The following is a 24,017-nucleotide window of genomic DNA, read 5'->3' as shown; positions in this document are numbered from 1 at the left end:
ACTATACCATGTTCAGCCACCGCTAGAAAATGTACAGCTCTAGTACTGGAGCAAACAGAAGGAGGGCCAACATCTAACAGGCACACGTGTCAGACATAGAGAGCGCCGAGGATGGGATTCGAACCCATGCGTGCAGAGCACAATGGATTAGCAGTCCATCGCCTTAACCACTCGGCCACCTCGTCAATGAAACTGGGCTGTCCAGACACGGGTTGGCACGCTCCAGATGATCTTTTTCTTTTTTTTCCCTCGTACTCGAGGGTCCTTTTCCTGTTCCACATGCGATTTCAACATTTTCCTTGGGAGATGTCAAGCCAGCAAGCCACTGCTGTGGTTCAGTGGCCAGTGTGGAGTTCAGTGGCCCTGTTGTACACAGAAAGCACATTGAGCTCCTTGGACATGAAAAGTTCCAGATAAAAGCCATTTGTCATCCTTTCTCTTGGTGTCGATGTTGCTATTGTATGTAAAGGTGGCAACTTGCTCAGCGAGCAGGCGGAGCACACACCGAATGCAGATGTGTCTGAGTGGTGTGTCCAAGTGGCTGCAAAAAAACAGCACTCCCGGGGCGCCGTGGCTTAGTTGGTTAAAGCGCCTGTCTAGTAAACAAGAAATCCTGGGTCCGAATCCCAGCGGTGCCTTTTTTTGTGCTGTGTTCTCGAACAGAACTGGTCATTATGGACAACCGCATACGCCTAGACTTAATTAAATGCAAGTATTCATTTCCTGTCTTGAACGACTTGTTTTTCTTAAAATGGATGCAACTTGCAAAACATGAAATACAAACCTCGCTAATCAGCGCTCGCGGCTGGCAAAAAAAAAAGAAGTCAGCAATGTTTTTTTTCTTTAACCTTAACCCTGCTAATGGAGAAGAGTTAAACGACCGAGTCTATGCAGCTTAAACGGTGCTCACGTCGGGTTCTTAGCTGAAAGGGTGATAAATCCCGCTCACCCCAGTCCTTAATCTTTTAAAAGGATACAAAATTGAACCTAGTCGCCACATCACATACATCCTGTTCAACGATAAAAAGGTGACATCTATCCTCGATCCAGAGTAAATCCCACGTTGAGGGCATATTTTTTTCCACTTTACCATGAGTCGGGCTCGGCTGCACAGAGGCGAGAGCAGAGCAATGAGGTCACGGGGACAGGAGAGCCACACGCTGGCGGTTTAAACACGCGGAAGAAAACTGAGGGATCCACAGTATGTGGACCCTCCGTGCGCCATCAGTCCGCACTCCGGACTCTGAATCCTGCCATCCGAGTTAAGATCTCGGCGGAACCTGAGGCGCAGTTCTTTCTTAAAACGTAATCTGGTGAGCATTTCTAGAATCGTACTTGTATAGATGCAGCCTTTAATGTGTTGCTAGGTTAAAATTGATGACTTCTTGAACTTCAGTAGGCAACTGCCCTCTTGATTTTGGATTTAATTTCTTTATTACAGGGGCGCTTTTATGAAGACCGAGTCATGTTCAGGTACTTTGCTTGATGGAGGAAGCATATTTCGGACTCTGTGATCTGCTCACCTGGAAAGGTCTGCTGTACTACTACAAGAGAGAAGTAGAGTCTGGAAGAATGGACAATTTTATGATGCTTTGGAAGATAATGTTTTTTTTTTCTTTGAAATTGAAATGAATCAGAATATCAGTGCAAAAGACAAACTCTTGGTTTGGTTTAAAGAGATATGGTTTTAAAACAGACAAAATGTAGAAAACAGGTGTTTCTCACTTTTGGAAGAGAATGGACCGGGGGTAATATTTTACAAGTTATATAATAGTAAAATATTATATAATAGGGGTAATAGTCGCGAGGGGCTTCAGCTTTTTCGTGCTTAATATGGTGCGCTGTGGCCACGGCAGATATGGGATCTATAAAAGCCGAAAATTCTCCGATCATTGCCTGACACAGCTCCTCAAAGCTATTACAGACCTCAGGTCCTTGTCTAGACATCCACTCGTGGACCGCTCGGCTGGTAGTTTTCCTTACTAACATAGCCTTTTCCTGTTCGGACGCTTCGGGCATAAACTGCAAAGTATATCTCAGCTCATCAATGTAGGTCTCCACATTATTCCCTGACACTGTCGGGTCAAACCTTTCTACATCTTTGGCTAACTGCCTCAGGGAGTGGAGGTTAATTTTTACAGTTTCTCCGTGGGCAGGGAGACGGCCGTGATCAGGAGCAGGGGGTCTATGCCTGAATTGAATCGCCCTTGCGTCTCGCGCAGGACTCGGCGATCTCCCCCATGCCGATCCGACCACAGACCCTGGCCGGGAGAAACCTCCTGGGTGAGCGCTCCGGGCTGCTAGGTGGGCTGGCATGTAAGTGGGATCTAGCCTGTTTTGCTTCCAGTACGGCAGCATCTAACTCCTTTTGCCTTTCCTGGCTGAGCTCATTTAAACTCTCAATTTCTTTTTCTTTTTCTTTCAAGCTCGCTTCTAGGTCTCTCCTAGCTACCTCAGCCGCAGTTTCTCTAGCAGACAGGTCATCTAATTTACCTAAAACTTCCCTGAGTCTGTCTTCACTTTCCTCACTTTTCACTCTCTTTTCTCTGATTATATCCAACAACTCAACTCGCTCCGCCTTATATCTTTCTAGCTTTCCCTGAAGCGTTTGAAACTTTGTCAGCTCGGACAAAGACAGTTCCAGCTGTTTAGCTAGATTTAAGGCGAAACTAGATAGGACCTGAACTGCGTTCACAGACCCTCCTGTGTTAAGCTGGTTCGCTACCTTAGCTACTAAATCTACTTGCAGCTTCTCAATATCATCAAAGTTCAACTTTTCGATACCGCTCCAGTAACCAGGATTGTCGTCGCTAGAAATAGTACTTATAAGCGACTCCACTTCAGACATTTTAGCAGCCATTGTCATTACGTCAGAGAAACTTTAAGAGTATTACTTTTTTTCCTTTTACCAAAATACAGTATGGAATCTAAACACCCGAGCAGATGGATTTCCAATCAGCACACGTTACACTAAACGCTAGAAAACAGGGGGATTTCTTTACGCAGTTATCAGCACACCCGGTATTCGCGTATAAAAGCCACGGTGCTGTGCTGAACTTGAACTCACAGCAACATCAGTTATTCTGTGCGATTGAGTCTCATTTCATTCTAAACTCGCCCACCCAGGGACGCCATTAAATGTAGTGGTTTGATGGGTTTACTGAGACACTTATTAATTGTAGCAGTAATCACGAGGTTGTTCGTTGGGGCTTTTAGAAAATCAATCGCCAGAACAACTAACAACGCACACACACGGGTTCAATACACGAGATACATTTATTAATATAAATTGTGCACCAAACATATACTAGTCTGCCTGGATACGAGCGGCAGACCTTACTGTGAGGGTTATCAATATACAAGATATATAATCTCGAAGAGATGCAAACACAAAGAGATACACAACAGAGAATATATGTCAATATATATCGTTCGGTTACCAAATCGCTAATCAGTGTTATTACCCATTGTTACTCTAAACTCGGAAGTAAATACATTACTCATGAATTAAATTGATAACAACTTGTGTTGAGGTACAATTGAATTCTCGAGACGCAATGTAGAACATGGGGTTAACTTATCCACTGTGTATGGATTTGGAATTTCCCGGCACGAACACCAAACCAGCTGACAAGCTCTGTTGCAGCCTCTGTTCCAGCGGTTGTCCAATGGGCGTTGTGTCGGCGTCCTCTGGCTACCAGCCAACCAGTCAAGGTGCAGCTCGGAGTAGGACGGGCGGAGGAATCTGACTGCGGCGCGCAGGGCAGTCGTTGCTCCGAGGGGATCTACCAGCAGTCCGGCTGGCTAGTAGAAAGTCTCTATGCACAGAGTGTGACCGCGAGTCCTCACAAGTCACTCTTTTGCCTGGGAAGAAACTGGTTCGTTCCCGGTCCAGCGCTGCTTCTGAATAAGCTATTCAGGTTGTCGACGAGGGTCCAACTGTAGGCTGCCGTTGATCAAACGGAGCATTCACGTTAGTAGAATTCTGAGTACGTACGGGATGCTTGGCCTCGCGCTTAGAACAAAGTCCAAGTCCCTATGCAGACAACAGCAGTTGTCACGTGATTGTCTCTGAGGATGCGCGAAAATGGCCAAGGAGAGCCCCGATCTGAGCTTGCGCTCCCTTTTTGACCAAGACACAGATGTGTGCTGATTGGTTGAGAGTTTGGCGGGCATTGGAGACCCACGTGGTATTACCACGCCCTGCCAGTCCCTGATTGGTTGGTCAAGGTGAGATATAAGTCACTTACTCTTGACACTTAAGAATGCAGTCCAGATGTCCATTCAGCACTCCCTAGACAGATAGGCGCCAATGGATGACCATTGATCATGATAGCCAGGCTTAGCTAAGTGCATCCCTGTCTGGGAGCTGTTCCCTATCAAAAGAAAACAACTTAAATCAGTCTGCATGAATACTTTCTCTGTGGCTGCACCACAGAGATGGGGGGTGAGATGGGGCTTCATTTAGGACAGCATACCAACGCTTAATTCTGTCTTATTAACAAGCATTGCCGCTACACTTGTATCCCAACTTTTGCAACTCGCAACTGAAAACCCACTGAAGCTAAGCAGGTGTGAGCCAGGTCAGTACCAGGATGAGGGTGAGCTACAGGGAAAAACAAAGCTTCCAGCTGGAAGTGGTGTTAATGGGCGCTCACTCTGAGGTCTGTACGGGTCCCAATGTCCCAATATAGTGACGGAGAAGCTGTGTTGGAAAAAGGGCGCTGTCTTTTGGATGAGATGTAAAACCGAGGTCATAGTGCTCTGTGGTCATTAAAAATGACCACCAAAACCTTTGACAAAAGCTCTTGGTAATTGATGGTCTTCAATAATGCTTCTCCTTTAGGTACATTTTAAATCAGCTGAAAAATGCTGTGAAATGGGGGGGCACTTCAGGCCAGTGTAGGATTTGGGTTACAAGAACTATGAAACTGCACGAGAAAGCCCGTACACTGAATTACACGGCTTTCTATTCAAAGGACAAAAGAAATTCCCTGAGCTTGATTTTTTGCAGCACAGAGAGGACCACTGTTGTGAGGTCGGTTAGCTCAGTTGGTTAGATGGTGGTGCTAGTAACGCCAAGGTTGTGGGTTTGAGCCGCGTACGGGCCAGGTCCTTTTCTCCTCTCTTACCAAAGCTGTTAGGTTCCTTTCCGTGGTGAGATGGGTTGTCATGCAACGCTGCCACATAGCGCCGACAGACAAGAGTGTTGCGGGAGAAGAGAAATGTGTTTGAAGATTTAAGAGTGTCTTAGGTGCAGCCAAAATCAAGTGTCACAAATGCAAGTGGTTGGATTTCCATTGTTTAATATGGTAAAAATAAGCGGAAGTAATCTGCCGGTCCGGCACAGTCTGCCATGCTTTTGTCATTTACTGTAAAGTGGTATTGAACTGGGTGTCGAACTGGAGCCTCACCATTTGCATATGTGAGGCTCCAGTTATACATCGAGTGTCACATTAAATGACAAAAATGAAGAGAGTTAAAGCAGCTGGAGAGGTTTTCTTACAACTTTTGAGCTGACACAGTTTTGGAAAATGTTTCCTTCACGCTGCACTGTACAACATAGGCAGCCAAGAGTCTCCAAAACAAAACAGAATTGACAGATAGGAGAAAATTCCCACTCGTCCTGAAGTTCCCAAAATCAAGCACTGAGCGTAAACAAAGTGTCTAAGTAGCGTGGGAATGCTAACCCTAACCCTAGCGTAAAAAGATGAGTCAAAGTAACGTCTAATCGGATTAGTTTCCTTAGAGCTGGTTCAGAGTTTGCTGAAGAGTTTACCCAGTGGGCACTGATTCGTCGAATATACGTATATTCACGGCGAAAATACGGCTATACGTATATATACGTCGCCTCGACGTATAATCAAAGTCGAATTGCAACCGTAAAATCGACGACATTAATAAACGCATATATAACGTCGAAAACACATCTAACACAGTGCCTGAGGCTTTTTACTGTATGTATCGTGTGTGCCGCAACTAGGAGTATACGGCACTCTGCACAGTGTACGAAGTAAATTATTTTCGCAGTAATTAATTTACACGTGTATAATAAATATAGTAAATATAATAAATTAATTACTGCGAAAATTACTTCGTACACTGTGCAGAGTGCCGTATACTCCTAGGTAAGTTAGGTACATCTTTTTGCCCAAAACTGAAGGGGCGACATTCCTCCCTCCCCCCGTGATGCCAGGCCTGTCCCCATCCTATTCCATAATGTCATTATACTGTATATAATACCATACAACAGTGACCGATCCTTACTAACTGCATACGTTAAAATTGCACATCAGCTCATAGCAGGGGGCACATAGCCGCGATGTATTATCAATGTTAAATTTCAACCATAATATCGACAACATTAATAAACGCATACGTTGAGAAAATATCGAACCCGGCATATTTTCCGGTTATATACCACAATGCATTGCTAGTATTCGTTGGTCACCATTTTGGACACGTTTTTCAAACGTAGAAGTATATCCGCAAATATCTCAGCAATCCTCTTTTGACGAGTAAGTATGAACAATAATAATACTATCTGAATACATACAGATCTTTCTTAATATTATTTTGATTAAAATAGTAAGTGAATAAGCAAAAAATGGCACATAAAAATAGTGGAGCTTTTTAAACGTCTGTACTTACTGCGCCCCAAAGAAATCGTTTGTCCCCGTTCAAAAGAGGTTGTGCGATGTCCTGCAGCGTTCGCAAAGCAAACCTTTGACAGTTTGAAAAGAGGAATTTATTCTGCTTCCTGTGCGTGCAGTAGTTACAAAGTTGAACGTCTTTACACGATCTGCTGCAGTTTTCAGTGGGCGGGCGTTGTCAAATGGCTTGGAAAAACGCACTGTGTTTCGGCTCGGCAAACATCGTGAGCAGTGTCCTGCATGTTTTCTGTGTATAGCTGTCTTTTAACGCATACAGAATTCATTCGAAATGGGGAATGGTGTGAATGGGGAAGATGACACTAAATCGTTTTGCCGTTTCTCTATTCTTATTCTATGTTGTACTTTCAAACTTTGGGTACTCTTTAATTAGGACAGACTTTATTGCTCAACTTCTATGATACAAGCCAAATTTTATACATTTATTTCAGCTTTGAGGTTAGTAAACCGTTCATTTTTTAGATTATACTAAAGAAGATATTAATCATCATTAATTTGGGAAGTAATATTATATAATTTTCTCCTAGCTGCGGTGCTGAAGTCCCGCCCTAAATCAGCAGAAAAAGAAATAAAGGAGCACGCAATGTGTTACTTGAAGAATGCATATGCAAGGCAGGGGGCCAGGAGATCTGGACACTGAAAATACTAGGTTTTTGGTTCTAACTGTTAGGACAATTACACAGGGTTTGCAAATAGTGGACAAAAATCATCTTAACTTCCATTGTAATATTTTTTTTCTTGGAAATATAGAAGTTGTACATTTTAAAATGTATATTTGAATCAAAATGTGGTTTTGAGTTAGTGTGTTAATGTAATTAGTTTGTGTTTGCCGTTACTATACTGTATATTGCCATATTACCAGAATTTGTAGCTGAAGTTTAAGACTAGTTGTGTTTTTTATGATTATTGCCCATATGTTGATTGTTGATTGATTGTATACAATGTATAATTTGAAATACATATTTTTCAGGTGTGAATGTGTATTTTCACAATAAATTTCTAAACCAAATCATTGGGTTGATTTACTAGTTTCTACACCTGTAAAACCTAACTTTGATGTATAATAGACCTCTACCCATATACGTATAATAGACCTCTAAAGTTATCCGTATAATAGACCTCTAACCATATACATATAATAGACCTCTAAAGTTATCCGTATAATAGACCTCTACCCATATACGTATAATAGACCTCTAAAGTTATCCGTATAATAGACCTCCAACCATATACGTAGAATAGTCCTCTAAAGTTATCCGGAACTCCTACCATATATGTATAATAGTCCTCTAAATTTATCCGTATAATAGAACTCCAACCATTTACGTATAATGAACATCTAATCATAGACGTATAATTGACGTATAACAATAGACGTATATTAGAATTTCATTCTAGACGAATTGCAGACCACATTTAGACGTCTGAGGTATGCGTTTAATAGACGTATATTATACGTCTTTTGCCCACTGGGTTACGTCTCAACAGAAACGCTCTTTAGCTCTTTCAGTGTTATGCAGAGAACAGCGTCTGTCGAGATCACTTTTGAGTCAGCGCGAAACGCCGTGTGCTGTCAGTTTGATTTCATATTGCTCGTAGCGGCGCCCGGCTTTTGTCTGTCAAACGTTAGGTTGCGCTTCTTCATGCTGCATCGTCGGCATGAGTGGAGCTTTTTAAACGTCTGTACTTACTGCGCCCCATAAGAAATCGTTTGTCCCCGTTCAAAAGAGATTTTGCGATGTCCTGCAGCGTTCGCAAAGCAAACCTTTGACAGTTTGAAAAGAGGAATTTATTCTGCTTCCTGTGCGTGCAGTAGTTACAAAGTTGAACGTCTTTACACGATCTGCTGCAGTTTTCAGTGGGCGGGCTTTGTCAGATGGCTTGGAAAAACGCACTGTGTTTCGGCTCGGGAAACATCATGAGCAGTGTCCTGCATGTTTTCTGTGTATAGCTGTCTTTTGACGCATACAGAATTCATTCGAAATCATTGATTTCTCCAATTATCAAGGGTCCCTTAAAGGATGAGTCAAAGTAACGTCTAATCGGATTAGTTTCCTTAGAGCTGGTTCAGAGTTTGCTCAAGAGTTTACCTTTCACAGATGTGCAAAGAAGAATGTTGGGGGTGCACGCTTCAAGGTGCCTTACAGTGCGTTGTTTCCGACACAGTGTGGCCGGGTGTTTTCCGAGTTATCGCACGGATTGGGCACGCCCACAAGCCGAGAGCCGCAGGCGATGAGCCCGGGGCTGAACGGGCCCCACTGGCTAGTTTGTAAGGCCAGGTGCATTGCCAACCACGACCGGCAGCGCAGAGGCTTTGAAGGCGGTCTGGGCTCCTGCAGCTGTGCAGCCACGCACTCTGGTTTCTCTTCATCTCGTACAAATCTTTCACCTTTTATTAAAGATTTCCGTGGAGAGGAGCATGAATAAGTTCCATGCAATTTTTGTGCTTCCCTGCCTTCGGGTGGGGCGCAGCCTGGCTGGTCAAAGAGAGAAAACAAAAACGTTCGCAATCACTCTTGTTATGGCAATTGTGGCCGTCTGCTCCGCGAGTCCTCGGTCTCCGGCTGTCTGATTGGCGCTCTTTTCTTTGGGGGGCGGGAAGTGTCCGGCCGCAGGGGATCTTGGGACCTCGCTTTGCATAGCGGCTTCCCAGAGTGCGTCGTTTCCGGCACAGTGTGGCTGGGTGTTTTCCGACTTATCGCACGGATTGGGAACGGCCGCAAGCTGAGAGCCGCAGGCGATGAGCCCGGAGCTGAACGGGCCCCACTGGCTCGTTTGTAAGGCCAGGTGTATTGCCAACCATGACCGGCAGCGCAGAGGCTTTGAAGGCGGCCTGGGCTCCTGCAGCTGTGCAGCCACGCACTCTGGTTTCTCTTCATCTCGTACAAATCTTTCGCCTTTTACTAAAGATTTCCGTGGAGAGGAGCATGAATGAGTTCCATGCAATTTTTGTGCTTCCCTGCCTTCGGGTGGGGCGCAGCCTGGCTGGTCAAAGAGAGAAAACAAAAACGCTCGCAATCGGTCTTGTTATGGCGATTGTGGCAGTCTGCTCCGCGAGTCCTCGGTCTCCGGCCGTCTGATTGGCGCTCTTTTCTTTGGGGGGTGGGAAGTGTCCGGCCGCAGGGGATCTTGGGACCTCGCTTTGCATAGCGGCTTCCCAGAGTGCGTCGTTTCCGGCACAGTGTGGCCGGGTGTTTTCCGAGTTATCGCACGGATTGGGCACGCTCGCAAGCCGTGAGCCGCAGGCGATGAGCCCGGAGCTGAACGGGCCCCACTGGCTCGTTTGTAAGGCCAGGTGCATTGCAAACCACGACCGGCAGCGCAGAGGCTTTGAAGGCGGACTGGGCTCCTGCAGCTGTGCAGCCACGCACTCTGGTTTCTCTTCATTTCGTACAAATCTTTCGCCTTTTACTAAAGATTCCCGCGGAGAGAAGCATGAATGAGTTCCATGCAATATTTGTGCTTCTCTGCTTTCGGGTGGGGCGCAGCTGGGCTGGTCAAAGAGAGAAAACAAAAACGCTCGCAATCGGTCTTGTTATGGCGATTGTGGCCGTCTGCTCCGCGAGTCCTCGGTCTCCGGCCGTCTGATTGGCGCTCTTTTCTTTGGGGGGCGGGAAGTGTCCGGCCGCAGGGGATCTTGGGACCTCGCTTTGCATAGCGGCTTCCCAGAGTGCGTCGTTTCCGGCACAGTGTGGCCGGGTGTTTTCCGAGTTATCGCACGGATTGGGCATGCTCGCAAGCCGTGAGCCGCAGGCGATGAGCCCGGAGCTGAACGGGCCCCACTGGCTCGTTTGTAAGGCCAGGTGTATTGCCAACCACGACCGGCAGGGCAGAGGCCTTGAAGGCGGCCTGGGCTCCTGCAGCTGTGCAGCCACGCACTCTGGTTTTTCTTCATCTCGTACAAATCTTTCGCCTTTTACTAAAAATTTCCATGGAGAGGAGCACGAATGAGTTCCCTGCAGTTTTTGTGCTTCCCTGCTTTCGGGTGGCGGGCAGCTGGGCTGGTCAAAGAGAGAAAACAAGCACGTTCGCAATCGCTCTTGTAATGGTGATTGTGGCCGTCTGCTCCGCGAGTCCTCGGTCTCCGGCCGTCTGATTGGCGCTCTTTTCTCTGGGGGGCGGGAAGTGTCCGGCCGCAGGGGATCTTGGGACCTCGCTTTTCATAGCGGCTTCCCAGAGTGCGTCGTTTCCGGCACAGTGTGGCTGGGTGTTTTCCGACTTATCGCACGGATTGGGCACGGCCGCAAGCTGAGAGCCGCAGGCGATGAGCCCGGAGCTGAACGGGCCCCACTGGCTAGTTTGTAAGGCCAGGTGCATTGCCAACCATGACCGGCAGCGCAGAGGCTTTGAAGGCGGCCTGGGCTCCTGCAGCTGTGCAGCCACGCACTCTGGTTTCTCTTCATCTCATACGAATCTTTCGCCTTTTACTAAAGATTTCCGTGGAGAGGCGCATGAATGAGTTCCATGCAATTTTTGTGCTTCTCTGCCTTCGGGTGGGGCGCAGCTGGGTTGGTCAAAGAGAGAAAACAAGCACGTTCGCAATCGCTCTTGTAATGGTGATTGTGGCCGTCTGCTCCGCGAGTCCTTGGTCTCCGGCCGTCTGATTGGCGCTCTTTTCTTTGGTGGGCGGCAAGTGTCCGGCCGCAGGGGATCTTGGGACCTTGCCTGGATAGCGGCTTCCCAGAGTGCGTCGTTTCCGGCACAGTGTGGCCGGGTGTTTTCCGAGTTATCGCACGGATTGGGCACGCTCGCAAACCGTGAGCCGCAGGCGATGAGCCCGGAGCTGAACGGGCCCCACTGGCTCGTTTGTAAGGCCAGGTGTATTGCCAACCACGACCGGCAGGGCAGAGGCCTTGAAGGCGGCCTGGGCTCCTGCAGCTGTGCAGCCATGCACTCTGGTTTCTCTTCATCTCGTACAACTCTTTCGCCTTTTACTAAAGATTTCCGTGGAGAGGAGCACGAATGAGTTCCCTGCAATTTTTGTGATTTCCTGCTTTCGGGTCGCGGGCAGCTGGGCTGGTCAAAGAGAGAAAACAAGCACGTTCGCAATCGCTCTTGTAATGGTGATTGTGGCCGTCTGCTCCGCGAGTCCTCGATCTCCGGCCGTCTGATTGGCGCTCTTTTCTTTGGGGGGCGGGTTGTGTCCGGCCGCAGGGGATCTTGGGACCTCGCTTTGCATAGCGGCTTCCCAGAGTGCGTCGTTTCCGGCACAGTGTGGCCGGGTGTTTTCCAAGTTATCGCACGGATTGGGCACGCTCGCAAGCCGTGAGCCGCAGGCGATGAGCCCCGAGCTGAACGGGCCCCACTGGCTCGTTTGTAAGATCTGCGGCAGATCGTATAAAGACGTTCAACTTTGTAACTACTGCACGCACAGGAAGCAGAATAAATTCCTCTTTCAAACTGTCAAAGGTTTGCTTTTCGAACGCTGCAGGACATCGCACAATCTGTTTTGAACGGGGACAAACGATTTCTTATGAGGCGCAGTAAATACAGACGTTTAAAAAGCTCCACTCATGCCGACGATGCAGCATGAAGAAGGGCAACCTAACGTTTGACAGACAAAAGCCGGGCGCCGCTACGAGCAATATGAAATCAAACTGACAGCACACGGCGTTTCGCGCTGACTCAAAAGTGATCTCGACAGACGCTGTTCTCTGCATAACGCTGAAAGAGCTAAAGAGTGTTTCTGTTGAGACGTAACAAGCTTGTTTCTTTCTACCATGATGTTACCATGACAAAATCTGTCTTTAAACACCTTGCTCAGTCTCTGACGAGACTGTCAAGAATTGCTTTCGCCGATTGTATTGCAAACCGGCGGAAGCGGGGTATTGGGAAAAGTTTTCAACTAGCAATAATCGCGCATCGGCTAAACCTCACAGGCTACGATACTGCCACTGCGCAAAGCTGACGGTTGCCAGGCAACCGCGTGGATCCTATGGAAATCGTTATCAATCGTCTCATGGCATGTTGTTGCTGTAACGCTTCATATTTGCGGCCGGACACTTCCCGCCCCCCAAAGAAAAGAGCACCAATCAGACAGGCGGAGACCGAGGACTCGCAGAGCAGACGGCCACAGTCGCAGTAATAAGAGTGATTGTGAGCGGTTTTGTTTTCTCTCTTTGACCAGCCCAGCTGCGCCCCACCCGAAGGCAGGAAAGCACAAAAATTATATGGAACTCATTCATGCTCCTCTTCATGGAAATCTTTAGTAAAAGGCAAAAGATTTGTACGAGATGAAGAGAAACCAGAGTGCGTGGCTGGACAGCTGCAGGAGCCCAGGCTGCCTTCAAGGCCTCTGCCCTGCCGGTCGTGGTTGGCAATGCACCTGGCCTTACAAACGAGCCAGTGGGGCCCGTTCAGCTCCGGGCTCATCGCCTGCGGCTCTCGGCTTACCTGGCAGGGGAGATACCTTGATCAGCCTGTAGTTGGAGTAGTTGGATTGTTTTCTTGTTTTGTGGAAGCAGTGTTTGTTTTGCAGTTTGAGATGGCAACCTTTGGATCCCGCAAGAATGCTGTACGTTTTGAGCTTTTGGATGACCTGTTCATGGATCGTATGCAGTTCAGCAGAAAAGTGTTACAGAAGGAACTTGGCTTTGAACCTCGGCACTTGGATTTCATCTTTGCTCTCCCAGGTCAGAAAGCATTTGAGGTTGTATTTGGTACCTATCCTCTGTTTGAACAATGCGTGGATGTGTTTGAGGCAAAAAGAGGGAAAGTTCCTGCACTTGAGAAGATCAACTTGCAGCCTCTGACAAAGAGAGAGAGGAAAACGGTGCATGTTGTTATGTTCTCGGAACTGGCAAAGACGGAGGACATTCACACCTGGCTTAACCAGTACTGCACCGTCCACCATGGAACTGAGGTTAGAGATGTTGACGGTATAAAAACAGGAGCAAGGAAATTCGAGGTTCGCTTACTACCGGACAATGTAAATGGAGGCTTAAGGCACCTGCCCTCTACAATCCGGCTGGGCGCCTGCAATGGCTATGTTTTTTATGTGGGACAACCAAAGGTGTGTCGGCGCTGTGGTGCTGTGGGACACCTGGCATCTTCCTGCACTGTGAAATGCTGCAAGACCTGTGGCAAACAGGGACATTTAGCCTCTGACTGTTCAATGCTGCCAAAGTGCAATTTATGTGGCTCGGAAGGACACGTTTTTAAGAACTGCCCTCACGCCTACGCCAATAAACTCAAAATGAGAAAGGATGAGGCAGTGCTTGTTTCAGCCAAACCGGCCCGAAAAGCCAAAGCAAACAACAAGTCAAACAAAGAACCCTTGTTGGACAAAGAGTCTCAGCCTCCAGCCAGGATCAGTCCTGCTGTGGCTCCGGGGCCGGTGGAAGAGAAATCCACTACGCTCCCACAACCGCAGACTGCACCAGACAAGCACGAGGGTTTGAAAACCCCCGAGAACAGCGAGGACCCCTCCCCCACTCCTGCTCCTCAGAACGAGGGCCAGTGTGGGGCCCCCCGGTGGAGCGGGTCCAGCGACGATACCCAGGATTCAGCGGAGCTGCTTTTCTCAGACTCTGCAAGTGCTACAGATGCCCTCCTCTCCTCCATCCAGTCCATCACGGAGGATCTGCAACAGCTGGTGGGTGAGGGGGAAGAGGAGACTGGTGCATCGGCTGCACCCCTTTCCCCTCAGTGCTCCCAGGAGCTGGACTTGAGGAAAAGGAAAAATGACTCTGTTTTCTCCCCGAGCGAGGAGGAAGGAGAAAATGGCGATGGGGACAGCTGGAACCCCTCCACCCCTCCCTCTACCCCCTTCCTTGAAATGGACTCCGTGAATGCTTTTACTGCTGCCACCCTGATGTAGGCTCATTCAGAGGATGGCTGGCAGGAAATTGGTAAGAAGAAAAAGAAAGAGAAGGTAACAGGTGAGACCGAAGAGAAATGTGTTTTGTAAAGACTGGTTCCACTTTCTTATGTAAAATGGCTCTAAACATAATTTCTCTTAACACCAGAGGTATCAATGACAGAGTTAAATGCCAGTGTGTCTTTGATTACCTCCAGCAGAGAGAGGGAGATGTGTTGATGTTGCAGGAGTGTGCTTTAGCCTATCAAGAGAGGTATAAAAGCTTTAAAGATAGGTGGGATAAAGGGCCTTCTGTTTGGTCAGGGGACAATAACAACAGAGCCTCTGGCGTGGCCATTCTTTTCAAAGGATGGGCTTTCAAATTGAAAAGTATTCAGAGGGTCATAGATGGCAGGTTGCTGTGTGTGGATGTGGAATGGGGGACCGTTAACCTGCGGCTAATCAATGTGTATTGTCCTACTGATGTGGGAGGAAGGGTGGAGCTACTCAAGGCACTCTCTCCCCTATTGTTAAGTAGCACAGACGTGATAGTGGGAGGGGATTTTAATTGTATCTTAGAGCACACAGACAGGCAGTCTAGCTCTCCGATAAAATTGGATTCCAGCTCACTGGCCCTGCAAAACTTAGTTCAAGACTTTAAACTCTCAGACACATATAGATGTATATATCCCACAACAGCAGGATATACATGGTCAGGGAGGAATAGCAGCTCCAGAATTGACTATTGCTTTGTCTCAGAGAGAGTGAAAGTTGTTGGGGTCACTCTTCAGCCTGTCTTCTTCTCAGATCATCAGGCTTTAGGGTGTAGAGTGGAACTCCAGGGCGGGACTGTCTTTGGCCCAGGCCTCTGGAAACTCAACACAAAGCTGCTAGAGAACGAGGGGGTAGTATCCCGCTACAAGGAGAAACTATCACAGTGGCTGTCCTTGCAGTGTCTGTACGGGTCAGTAGGAGAGTGGTGGGAGGAGGTGAAGATGAGGACAAAGACCTTTTTCATGGCTGAGGGAAGGAAGGCTGCTGCCAGACGGAGAGGAGTGCTAGCCAGGAAACAGAGGCAGCTGCAGCGTCTCTACACGATGCTGCACAGTGGCTTCGATGTGCTCGAGGATATCACCCTTTTAAAAAAGGACATCCGGAGCATAGCCGAAGAAAGTAGTCGAGGAGTGCTGTTAAGAGGCAGAGTGCAGTTCTTGGAAGAAAATGAGAAGTGTACTCGCTTCTTTTTCAGGAAAGTGGTAGGCTCCAAGTCTGTCATGGAAAGTGTAGTTGATGAGGAGGGACGAGAGAGAACAGAGCCGAGTGCTATCCTCTCCTGCACCAAGGCCTTCTACTCAAGACTGTACAGCTCTACAGAGGTAAAGGATGAAGAAATTCATTTTTTTACCTCAAAGCTAGAAAACGTTTTGAGTGAAGAAGATAGGGAAGTACTTGAGAGGGATTTGACAGTAGAAGAGCTGAGACAGGCTATGGAGAGCTTACAGAAGGGGAAAACTCCAGGTGCTGACGGGCTCCCTAAAGAATTTTATTGCACCTTTTGGGATCTGCTTCAGGATCCGCTACTGGTCCTATTCGAGGAAAGATATAAGACAGAATTGCTGCCTGACTCCTTAAGAGAAGGCACTATCTCTCTCTTGTTTAAGAAAGGAGCAAAAAATGACATAAAGAACTGGAGACCCCTCAGCCTGTTAGGCGTGGACACTAAGATCCTGTCCAAAGCCCTTTTCCTGCACCTACAAAATGTAGTGGCCTCACTGGTAGGGAAAGAACAGACTTGTGGGATAGCAGGACGCCTGATGAGCGACAACCTGGCCTTGTTGAGGGATGTCTGCCTGTACTCTGAGGATCGCTCCCTCCCTCTTTGCATTTTAGGTGTAGACCTAGAAAAGGCCTTTGACCGCCTAAACCGGCAGTACTTAACATCGGGACTTGAGCACATGAAGTTTGGCCCCATCATGAGAAAGTGGATTAACCTGCTGTACACAGGTAGCAACAGCAGAGTCATGGTTAATGGCAATAGATCACGCCCCTTTGAAGTCTGTTCAGGGGTGAGGCAGGGCTGCCCATTATCCCCCTTGTTATGCGTTTTGGCTATGGAGCCCTTAGCCTGTGCCTTGCGCCAGGATCAGGCCATTAATGGGATACCAGTGCCTGGAAGTGGGGGAGGAGAGGTAAAGACATCTCTATACATGGATGACGTCACCCTGCTCCTCTCTGACAATGCCTCAATTAGCAGAGCTCTGCAGTGCTGTGATCGTTTCTCTTTGGCTTCCTCCGCAAAAATTAACAAATCTAAGAGTGAGATTTTTTATCAGAACTGGAGGGAGCCAAAAGAAGGACATGATCTCAGGCTGCAAGAGAAGAGAATTAAGGTCCTGGGGGTGTATTTTGGAGAAGAGATGGGAACAGTAAATTGGCAGAACAAATTGCCAATCTTAAACAAAAAACTGATGCAATGGAAGGACCGAGACCTCACCATGACAGGGAAGGTGCTGGTCATCAAAGCCGAGCTCTTGCCTGTCTTGATTTTTCTGGCTTCTACCTTCCCAATCCCACACCGTGTTGCGGCGGTGCTGAGGAGATTGATGTTTCAATTTCTATGGGGTGGGAAGCAGGAAAGACTCAGAAGGGAAATAATGTACAGGCCGCTACCCTCAGGGGGGAAGTCTGTCCCAGATATTGCTACGAAGCTGCTGTGCATTTTCCTGGCCTCTGTGCTGAGAGGCTTTGCAACAGCACCTGCAGCGCGTACCTGGACTTATTTTTCCAGGCTCTGGGTAGGTAGGGAGGTGTTCAGAGTGTGGGGTGTCAGACCCAAGCTGGACGTCCCACTCTCTGACACATGCCCTGCAATTTATGGGACAGTTAAAAGTTTTCTAAGATCTCACCCAATTGGCCATATTCCCCTCCGAGATGTCAGCGTCCAAAAACTGGAAGATTTCGTTGCACCCCAGAACAATAGGCAGACCCATGTGGGCATTTTAACATCAGCCCAAACAAGGAAGGTGTGGAAACACACATCCTCTAAGTTTCTGTGCAACATTCACAGAGATTTAGCCTGGAGTGTCGTCCACCAGTGCTTACCGGTACGAACTTTCTTGTACCGTAGGGGCCTCACCCCCAGCCCTCGCTGCGTTAGGGTGGGCTGCGGCGAGGAGGAGACTGTATCCCATCTCCTGTGGTCCTGCTTTTTTGCTAAGGCCTTCTGGGCACAGTTTGAAGATTGGTTGCTGGCTCTCTCGCCCCAATTTACCCTGACCGCTGCTTTCGTCATATACGGCATCTCTCCTGTCAAACTTCCTCCTGACGTGTTTGACAGGATCTGGGCCGTGGTGAACAGTGGGAAAGTTGCCCTGTGGAGAGTGAGGAACATGGGGCTGTTCAAAGGCATCGAGATCCCAGTCAAGGCAGCAGGTAGCCTGGCCCTGTTCATCACCCGAGAGAACTATTACCTCAGAGATCTGTGGAGAGAAGGGAGGGAGGAAGCAGAAAATCTGTGGGAAATAGAGAGCATAGGTCAATATCTCAAGAAACTGTGAAAAACATTATCAAGTTTAAGTAAAGAATGTGATTTGCACCAGAAAAAAAGAAAATTGTTGCTATGTAACTGTTACCATGTCAAAATGTAATGAGATGTGATCATATATACTGTTTTAAGTATGTATATGAATGTAAAGCTTTCTGATTTGTGATGTCCTGTATTTTTTTGTGAAAAGAAAATAAAGTTCTTAAAAATCGAAATCGGTTCACCCAGGGCGAGGCTCGGCCATTGCACTCCGGCTGTGCTGACCCCTGCGAATTCCCCAAATGTGGGAATCTCGACTGCATAATTTCTGGTAGTGGGGGACTGCGTTCGCGCTCTCCCCTGATGTGCTTGGTCCAAAATCAGATACAGGAAGGTTAGGACACCACGAGCTGCGTGGCTGCGGAAGGATCCTGGTTCGACAGGAGTGGACGCCGCTGCTGGTTCTCGCTGGCTTTTAGTTAGGGGTCCGGAGAAGCATCTCAAGCTAGTTCCACTACTCCTTCCGGACGTTCATTCCCTTTTCAAAGTCAGTCGTTTTGCTGTAGTCTGCGTTCTTTAGGCTGATTATCGAGGTTAGCCTTTATTTGGTCATGGGGGGCCTCGGTACTGTATGCTGAGTCTAAAGACAGTTTCACCCGTTTTCTGATTGCTCGGTTCTGTACCAGTGCAGACATGTCAAACAGTGAATGGCTGTACCTCTATTGTATCCGTGCTCAATGAATGAAATCGGTAACAAATGAATATATGTCTAGTTATACGAAAAACGAATGGTTTATCGACTCATCTTCATTTGCAGATTTAGAGGCAGCTTCGATATTCGTTTTACAGACGGGTTTTTTTTTTGGAATATGGGTCACACACATGCCACAGCAACAAAACATCTCTAGAGATGAGGCTATAGATCACCTTTCCATCCTGCAGGTTTTCCTCCCAAAGCCTACGGCACCAACGGCGACCCCTGCTGGCCGGGAGAGCAAAAGCTTACAGCACCTGGTATTCCCAGGCAGTCTCCCATCCAAATACTAACCAGGCCCGACGCTGCTTAGCTTCCGAGATCAGACGAGATCGGGCGTGTTCAGGGTGGTGTGGCCGTAAGCAAAAGCCCCGGCGCCTGACTCGCTACTTGAAGCTGTGTGTGGCGGGGGTTCCGTGCTCCCCGAGCGGGACTGAAGGATCGTTCGTGTGCCACTCTTTGGAAAGGAGCTGCTTTCCAAATCGCATTGCGTGCCTGGATGTTGGCGAATGCGCTCCCTTGTGTTGGCTCGTCCCGCACTGGAGGAGGACAAACAATCTGCACGGAGGAGCACCAGGCAAGTCTTCACCAGACAAAAACCTCCAGTGCACAGCACTCTGGAAACATTTCGGGGCTTTCGCGTGTTTATTTCAGCACGTAAAGCGCACCGGTCCAACACGTCGGCCGGGCGCACGGCGCCTCCGCCCTCTTGTGGCCTTGCGGCGTCAGAGCAAGAGGCTCCTTCTCGCTGCCCTTCCGCTGTGTTGCAGGGCCCCGAGAGGGAACCCGGAGCGCGCACTTTGTGGGGGGCGGGGGACCGCGTTCGCGCTCTGCCCCCGGTCTCTTGCGCGAGTACTAAATCTCACGGACAGGGGGGCCTCGTCATTGATTGTTACAGGTGAGACGGGGATTAGGAGGAGACCCCGACTGATGGGTAAAGGGGAGCACTAACACCAGAGGGACACCCACGGCGTCTCTTTTTGAGAGACGCCCTGGGGTTTCCTAATGGCCAAGGAGGGTCGGGACCTCGGTTTGACGCCTCCCCCGAAGGACGGCGCCTGTTTGTGCAGCAGAGTGTCGCCATCAGGAGGCTGGGGCGTAAGAGAGCCACACAGCCCGCAGGGTGAGCGCTCCCTACTGGTCCCAGTCACACCTCTTGCAGGAGCAGCAGCAACCGGAGCTTTTCCAGGGTGGAATCTCCCATCCGGGTGCCGGCCAGGCTCACACCTGCTGGGCTGCCCCGGGGGTGAGCCCAGTCGAGAGTCGCAGGGCCAGATCTAGTCACCGGGGAGAAACGATACAAGTGAAGGATTGCTCGGCTCTCGGCACTTGAAAAGACCGACAAATGTCTCGTTCCCGCCGGAGCTGAATGTACCCGCATGTGTGGTGTCGTCTTCTTCCCCCGCCCCGCTGTGTTTGCTGTATTGTCTCTGAAGCCGGCCCCCCCGAGACGAGACGGGCTGTTCCTGTGCCCCAATTAACACTTTACAGGTGCCATTCCCCGGCATTGTGGCCATTGTCGGTGCTCACACGCGATAAGATAAGGCGGAGGAGAGCGGGGCATGCCCAGCGGCAGACATTCAAGGAGGGGGCAGTGCGAGGTGAGGTGAGGTGCGACACGCCGGAGCCCCGACGCAGCTAATGCGGAGCACTTGTTGGACTGGCATCGAAAGGACGTGTGCGCACGGAGCGAGCCTTCCCTGCGGCGGAGAGCGGGAACTTTCTCCCCCCCTCCCGCTGCAGGAGTTGTGTGCACTGCAGCGGTGCCGAGAGAAAAGCACAGAAGGCAGCAGGCTCTGGAGAACAGGTAAGAGACGGAGCCTTGTGGGCAGGCGAGCAGGCCCGTTTTTTGGAAATTGCTGAAAAGGTTTGTTCGGTGTGTGGCAGGCGCACGTCGCGAGCTTGCGTGGCGATCTGCCGGTCTGGAGTTATGCAAATGAGGCCGAATTGCATCCCGGGACATGCTGCGAATGCGCAACGGCGACTGCAGATGTGTAGGAAACGGCGCGCTCGTTTTCTCGTTTTGCCCACACTTTTGAGTGTTAGTGTGGCGTGTGAGTGTGTGAAAGAGTGGGCCCAGCAGGAGGCGGTGGCGTGCGGGGCGAGGAGGTGGCCTAGGCTGCGCGATTTGTGCTGTGGGTGCGGGCCGCTTGCAGGGGCCTGTTTAACTCATACTTACCTGGCAGGGGAGATACCTTGATCAAGAAGGAGGTTCACCCAGGGCGAGGCTCGGCCATTGCACTCCGGCTGTGCTGACCCCTGCGAATTCCCCAAATGTGGGAATCTCGACTGCATAATTTCTGGTAGTGGGGGACTGCGTTCGCGCTCTCCCCTGATGTGCTTGGTCCAAAATCAGATACAGGAAGGTTAGGACACCACGAGCTGCGTGGCTGCGGAAGGATCCCGGTTCGACAGGAGTGGACGCCGCTGCTGGTTCTCGCTGGCTTTTAGTTAGGGGTCCGGAGAAGCATCTCAAGCTAGTTCCACTACTCCTTCCGGACGTTCATTCCCTTTTCAAAGTCAGTCGTTTTGCTGTAGTCTGCGTTCTTTAGGCTGATTATCGAGGTTAGCCTTTATTTGGTCATGGGGGGCCTCGGTACTGTATGCTGAGTCTAAAGACAGTTTCACCCGTTTTCTGATTGCTCGGTTCTGTACCAGTGCAGACATGTCAAACAGTGAATGGCTGTACCTCTATTGTATCCGTGCTCAATGAATGAAATCGGTAACAAATGAATATATGTCTAGTTATACGAAAAACGAGTGGTTTATCGACTCATCTTCATTTGCAGATTTAGAGGCAGCTTCGATATTCGTTTTACAGACGGGTTTTTTTTTTGGAATATGGGTCACACTCATGCCACAGCAACAAAACATCTCTAGAGATGAGGCTATAGATCACCTTTCCATCCTGCAGGTTTTCCTCCCAAAGCCTACGGCACCAACGGCGACCCCTGCTGGCCGGGAGAGCAAAAGCTTACAGCACCTGGTATTCCCAGGCAGTCTCCCATCCAAGTACTAACCAGGCCCGACGCTGCTTAGCTTCCGAGATCAGACAAGATCGGGCGTGTTCAGGGTGGTGTGGCTGAAAGCGAAAGCCCCGGCGCCTGACTCGCTACTTGAAGCTGTGTGTGGCGGGGGTTCCGTGCCCCCCGAGCGGGACTGAAGGATCGTTCGTGTGCAACTCTTTGGAAAGGAGCTGCTTTCCAAATCGCATTGCGTGCCTGGATGTTGGCGAATGCGCTCCCTTGTGTTGACTCGTCCCGCACTGGAGGAGGACAAACAATCTGCACGGAGGAGCACCAGGCAAGTCTTCACCAGACAAAAACCTCCAGTGCACAGCACTCTGGAAACATTTCGGGGCTTTCGCGTGTTTATTTCAGCACGTAAAGCGCACCGGTCCAACACGTCGGCCGGGCGCGCGGCGCCTCCGCCCTCTTGTGGCCTTGCGGCGTCAGAGCAAGAGGCTCCTTCTCGCTGCCCTTCCGCTGTGTTGCAGGGCCCCGAGAGGGAACCCGGAGCGCGCACTTTGTGGGGGGCGGGGGACCGCGTTCGCGCTCTGCCCTCGGTCTCTTGCGCGAGTACTAAATCTCACGGACAGGGGGGCCTCGTCATTGATTGTTACAGGTGAGACGGGGATTAGGAGGAGACCCCGACTGATGGGTAAAGGGGAGCACTAACACCAGAGGGACACCCACGGCGTCTCTTTTTGAGAGACGCCCTGGGGTTTCCTAATGGCCAAGGAGGGTCGGGACCTCGGTTTGACGCCTCCCCCGAAGGACGGCGCCTGTTTGTGCAGCAGAGTGTCGCCATCAGGAGGCTGGGGCGTAAGAGAGCCACACAGCCCGCAGGGTGAGCACTCCCTACTGGTCCCAGTCGCACCTCTTGCAGGAGCAGCAGCAACCGGAGCTTTTCCGGGGTGGAATCTCCCATCCGGGTGCCGGCCAGGCTCACACCTGCTGGGCTGCCCCGGGGGTGAGCCCAGTCGAGAGTCGCAGGGCCAGATCTAGTCACCGGGGAGAAACGATACAAGTGAAGGATTGCTCGGCTCTCGGCACTTGAAAAGACCGACAAATGTCTCGTTCCCGCCGGAGCTGAATGTACCCGCATGTGTGGTGTCGTCTTCTTCCCCCGCCCCGCTGTGTTTGCTGTATTGTCTCTGAAGCCGGCCCCCCCGAGACGAGACGGGCTGTTCCTGTGCCCCAATTAACACTTTACAGGTGCCATTCCCCGGCATTGTGGCCATTGTCGGTGCTCACACGCGATAAGATAAGGCGGAGGAGAGCGGGGCATGCCCAGCGGCAGACATTCAAGGAGGGGGCAGTGCGAGGTGAGGTGAGGTGCGACACGCCGGAGCCCCGACGCAGCTAATGCGGAGCACTTGTTGGACTGGCATCGAAAGGACGTGTGCGCACGGAGCGAGCCTTCCCTGCGGCGGAGAGCGGGAACTTTCTCCCCCCCTCCCGCTGCAGGAGTTGTGTGCACTGCAGCGGTGCCGAGAGAAAAGCACAGAAGGCAGCAGGCTCTGGAGAACAGGTAAGAGACGGAGCCTTGTGGGCAGGCGAGCAGGCCCGTTTTTTGGAAATTGCTGAAAAGGTTTGTTCGGTGTGTGGCAGGCGCACGTCGCGAGCTTGCGTGGCGATCTGCCGGTCTGGAGTTATGCAAATGAGGCCGAATTGCATCCCGGGACATGCTGCGAATGCGCAACGGCGACTGCAGATGTGTAGGAAACGGCGCGCTCGTTTTCTCGTTTTGCCCACACTTTTGAGTGTTAGTGTGGCGTGTGAGTGTGTGAAAGAGTGGGCCCAGCAGGAGGCGGTGGCGTGCGGGGCGAGGAGGTGGCCTAGGCTGCGCGATTTGTGCTGTGGGTGCGGGCCGCTTGCAGGGGCCTGTTTAACTCATACTTACCTGGCAGGGGAGATACCTTGATCAAGAAGGAGGTTCACCCAGGGCGAGGCTCGGCCATTGCACTCCGGCTGTGCTGACCCCTGCGAATTCCCCAAATGTGGGAATCTTGACTGCATAATTTCTGGTAGTGGGGGACTGCGTTCGCGCTCTCCCCTGATGTGCTTGGTCCAAAATCAGATACAGGAAGGTTAGGACACCACGAGCTGCGTGGCTGCGGAAGGATCCCGGTTCGACAGGAGTGGACGCCGCTGCTGGTTCTCGCTGGCTTTTAGTTAGGGGTCCGGAGAAGCATCTCAAGCTAGTTCCACTACTCCTTCCGGACGTTCATTCCCTTTTCAAAGTCAGTCGTTTTGCTGTAGTCTGCGT

The 24,017-nt window shown here is 50.0% G+C and overlaps 14 non-coding genes across 14 annotated transcripts; 9 read left to right on the top strand and 5 right to left on the bottom strand.

Moving 5' to 3' along the window:
* Nucleotides 1–103: 103 nt before the first annotated feature.
* On the bottom strand, nucleotides 104–185 carry trnas-gcu (transfer RNA serine (anticodon GCU)). The gene has a single exon. It is a non-coding gene; the product is annotated as a tRNA-Ser (tRNA).
* Nucleotides 186–9,022: 8,837 nt separating this feature from the next.
* LOC138230319 (U5 spliceosomal RNA) lies at nucleotides 9,023–9,139 on the top strand. The gene has a single exon (XR_011186349.1). It is a non-coding gene; the product is annotated as a U5 spliceosomal RNA (small nuclear RNA).
* A 391-nt stretch (nucleotides 9,140–9,530) lies between these two features.
* Nucleotides 9,531–9,647, top strand: LOC138230248 (U5 spliceosomal RNA). Its single transcript, XR_011186277.1, has one exon. It is a non-coding gene; the product is annotated as a U5 spliceosomal RNA (small nuclear RNA).
* Nucleotides 9,648–10,038: 391 nt separating this feature from the next.
* Nucleotides 10,039–10,155, top strand: LOC138230310 (U5 spliceosomal RNA). Its single transcript, XR_011186340.1, has one exon. It is a non-coding gene; the product is annotated as a U5 spliceosomal RNA (small nuclear RNA).
* A 391-nt stretch (nucleotides 10,156–10,546) lies between these two features.
* On the top strand, nucleotides 10,547–10,661 carry LOC138230324 (U5 spliceosomal RNA). The gene has a single exon (XR_011186354.1). It is a non-coding gene; the product is annotated as a U5 spliceosomal RNA (small nuclear RNA).
* A 393-nt stretch (nucleotides 10,662–11,054) lies between these two features.
* Nucleotides 11,055–11,171, top strand: LOC138230297 (U5 spliceosomal RNA). The gene has a single exon (XR_011186327.1). It is a non-coding gene; the product is annotated as a U5 spliceosomal RNA (small nuclear RNA).
* Nucleotides 11,172–11,561: 390 nt separating this feature from the next.
* LOC138230282 (U5 spliceosomal RNA) lies at nucleotides 11,562–11,676 on the top strand. The gene has a single exon (XR_011186312.1). It is a non-coding gene; the product is annotated as a U5 spliceosomal RNA (small nuclear RNA).
* Nucleotides 11,677–12,435: 759 nt separating this feature from the next.
* Nucleotides 12,436–12,577, bottom strand: LOC138230227 (U4 spliceosomal RNA). The gene has a single exon (XR_011186262.1). It is a non-coding gene; the product is annotated as a U4 spliceosomal RNA (small nuclear RNA).
* Nucleotides 12,578–12,807: 230 nt separating this feature from the next.
* On the bottom strand, nucleotides 12,808–12,924 carry LOC138230269 (U5 spliceosomal RNA). Its single transcript, XR_011186299.1, has one exon. It is a non-coding gene; the product is annotated as a U5 spliceosomal RNA (small nuclear RNA).
* Nucleotides 12,925–18,185: 5,261 nt separating this feature from the next.
* Nucleotides 18,186–18,355, top strand: LOC138230157 (U1 spliceosomal RNA). The gene has a single exon (XR_011186198.1). It is a non-coding gene; the product is annotated as a U1 spliceosomal RNA (small nuclear RNA).
* A 636-nt stretch (nucleotides 18,356–18,991) lies between these two features.
* On the bottom strand, nucleotides 18,992–19,110 carry LOC138230352 (5S ribosomal RNA). The gene has a single exon (XR_011186379.1). It is a non-coding gene; the product is annotated as a 5S ribosomal RNA (ribosomal RNA).
* Nucleotides 19,111–20,917: 1,807 nt separating this feature from the next.
* Nucleotides 20,918–21,081, top strand: LOC138230115 (U1 spliceosomal RNA). Its single transcript, XR_011186160.1, has one exon. It is a non-coding gene; the product is annotated as a U1 spliceosomal RNA (small nuclear RNA).
* Nucleotides 21,082–21,717: 636 nt separating this feature from the next.
* Nucleotides 21,718–21,836, bottom strand: LOC138230092 (5S ribosomal RNA). The gene has a single exon (XR_011186139.1). It is a non-coding gene; the product is annotated as a 5S ribosomal RNA (ribosomal RNA).
* Nucleotides 21,837–23,643: 1,807 nt separating this feature from the next.
* Nucleotides 23,644–23,807, top strand: LOC138230124 (U1 spliceosomal RNA). The gene has a single exon (XR_011186169.1). It is a non-coding gene; the product is annotated as a U1 spliceosomal RNA (small nuclear RNA).
* Nucleotides 23,808–24,017: the final 210 nt, after the last annotated feature.

Source organism: Lepisosteus oculatus, unplaced genomic scaffold, assembly GCF_040954835.1.
Source record: "Lepisosteus oculatus isolate fLepOcu1 unplaced genomic scaffold, fLepOcu1.hap2 HAP2_SCAFFOLD_48, whole genome shotgun sequence".
Classification (NCBI taxonomy): Eukaryota; Metazoa; Chordata; class Actinopteri; order Semionotiformes; family Lepisosteidae; genus Lepisosteus; species Lepisosteus oculatus.
This window is presented reverse-complemented; position numbering and strand designations above follow the sequence as displayed.